We start from the raw sequence: 2,934 nt of genomic DNA, 5'->3' as shown, positions 1-2,934 counted from the left end.
CTGGTCAGGGAAGTGCCGGAAGTCTCAATTTGTGGGGTGTTTAAACATAGTATTTTATGTTCTAAGTCACCAGAGTTTAGGTGCCAAAATAGGTAAACACAAGACAAAGTGCCAAACATTCTAATTTACAACTGATATGTTCTCTATCTTACATGGCGAGTTTTATGAAATTTTGTATGTATATAAATGACCAAGGGGAAAGTGGTATTGGTTAATGTAAAAGTAGGAACATTTTGTGTAGGTATGCTTTGTAGGTATGCTAATTGAAGTATCTCACATGAAGGTTTTTAACTTCCATATAAAGCCCTGTTGTTAGGTGCCATCGAGTTGGTTCCAAATCTGTTGTGTAGTGACTAGAACAGAATGGAACAAACACCTGTTAAGGCCAAGAGAAGGCTGCTTTACATGTTTGGTGGTGGTGGTTATGTGCCGTGGAGTTGGTTCTGACTCATAGCGACCCTGTGCAGGGTTTCTGAGGCTGTAAATCTTTACGGGAGCAGAACGCCTTATCTTTCTCCCATGGAACAGCTGGTAGTTTTGAACTGCTGACCTTGCAGTTTGAAGCCTGATTCGTAACCACTATGTTACCAGAGCTAGATCTTGCTTATTCATTGTGATGAAGACTACATTTTTCTAATATTTGTAGGAAAAATGATCTTACCCTTTTTGTATACGTGCTACTTTTTTTTATAGTGCCAGTTGCCCACAACCTGTTGTTTAAAACTGTACCAGTATATCTTTTGTCTTAAAGGCTGACACATTTTTGAGGTTGAATTGTCATTGAGTATTGTATTTTTTAAATGGCACCAAAAATTTTGTACATTCATAAATTCTTAATTTGGAGGAGCAATGTATTGATAAACAAAAATCACAGCTTCTGATTTGAAGGTGAAATATTAAACCTGGAATCACTCTCAAATAAGTCCTTACACATCCACTGCCATCAGTTTGATTCTGACTTAAAGTGACCCTTTAGGACAGTAAGACTGTCCCATAGGGTTTCTGAGGATGTAAATCTTTACAGAAGCAGACTGCCGCATCCTTCTTCCACAGAATGGCTGCTGGGTTGAAATCACGGACCTTTCACTTCTAGCACAATACTTAACCCAGGACCTCTTGAACAAATCCTTAGCATGTCCCACAAATCAGAATGTCAACCGATGTAAAAGTTCAAAGTAATTTCTTGCTTTGGGTATAACTGAAGCTGCTGAGCTCCTAATACCCCATGGATGTGTACTGAGTTGGAAGAATTGGCATGGTGTAGTAGGAGAAGGCTGTCCTGGTATGACACTACAGAATAAGCACTGGGCTGTTAGCTGCAAGGCTGATAGTTCAGATCCACCAGCAGCTCCTTGGAAACCCTATTAAGGGCCACGTGATTTGGAGTGCTGGAATGGTGCTATAGAATAAGCACTGGATTGCAAGGTTGATTTGAACCTCAAGATCTGCGGTTCAAACTCAGCTTCTGCTCCTCAAAAACCCTATACAGGGTCGCTCTGAGTCGGAACCAACTTGATGGCAAAACAACGATTCAGAACTGATGTGACAGCATTTAACAGTTGGGGAAGAGAGGGACCCTAGTGGTGCCATGATTAAATGCACTTAACTGCAAACCAAAAGGTTGGCTGTTCAAACCCATAAGTGTCTCTATGGAAGAAAGATGTGACAGTCTACTTCTGTAAAGATTTACAAAGTTGGAAAGCCTGTGGGCAAATTCTACTGGGCCTTGTAGGGTTTCTTTGAGTTAGACTCAAGGGCAGTGAGAAGTACTGAACCAGAGGTTAAGGATTTAATTTTGCCTTTGCTATTGCACGGTAGGCAGTTCAAGCTCACCAGTTGCTTTTCAGAAAACCCTATAAAGGGTCACTATGGGTTGGAGTCAACTCAATGGCACCTAATAACAACACTGCCTATTATATAACTTCTGGGGACATTTGTTTTCTGCAAAACTAGGACTAGGTCATTTATAAAGGTCTCTTTAAGTGCAAGCTGTCCCCATGCCCAGTAATTAAATGGATCTTTTTTTATTAATAAGCATTTATTTTACTTGGCAGTGTGTGGTATTACAATAAGAAGTTTTAAACTATTCAGTCAGTTTGTCATACTGTGATGGTTTGCATGTTTCTGTAATGCTGGAAGCTATGCCACTGGTTTTTTAAATACCAGCAGGGTGGATGGGTTTCAGTGGAGTTTCCAGGATAAGACAGACTAGGAAGTAGAGGTGGACTACTGAATGTTAAGCTACTGAAAACATTATGAATAACAGCAGAACATTGCCAGATACAGTGCTGGAAAATGAACCCATTTTGAAGAGCAGCAGAATATTGTCAAATAAAGTGCCAAAAGATGAGCCCCTCAGGTTGGAAGCCATTCAAAATATGACTGGAGAAGAGTTGTCTCCGCCAAGTAGAGTTGACCGTCATGACGTGAATGGAACAAAGCTGATGTGACACAACTCAAAATGAAGAGTAACAGCTGCAAACACCCATTAATTGTCGGGGACCGGCCTCGACATTGGGGTTCAGTTCATGAGGAGGGGATACCTGACGGCGATTCATATATATCAAGAATACACAGAAAGACAGAAAGGAGACAGTGAGGCACCCCAAAGCCAGGGTGGATACATCACTGGTGGGCAGGCTTGGGACTACAGGCATCGTGGCCTCCGCAGGCAGCAATTCACTGCCCTGCAATCTTTACTCCATGCTTCCCAACTAGTAATGCACTGCCATCTTTACTCCATGCCTCCCAACCAGCAATGCACACCTGGAGAGGCCTGGGCCTCTGCTTTATTTAGGGGAGGAGCTTCACACCAAGCTGGGAGGGACTTAGGCAAGGTACAGCTAACATCAGTACTTTTCCAGACATTCAGGTAACTTTACATCCTACTTCGTGGTTCGAATCCCAGGCTAGCAACTTGGATTCTCAGGCTCA

The sequence above is a fragment of the Chrysochloris asiatica genome, unplaced genomic scaffold (assembly GCF_000296735.1).
Source record: "Chrysochloris asiatica unplaced genomic scaffold, ChrAsi1.0 scaffold00104, whole genome shotgun sequence".
Classification (NCBI taxonomy): domain Eukaryota; kingdom Metazoa; phylum Chordata; class Mammalia; order Afrosoricida; family Chrysochloridae; genus Chrysochloris; species Chrysochloris asiatica.
This window is presented reverse-complemented; position numbering follows the sequence as displayed.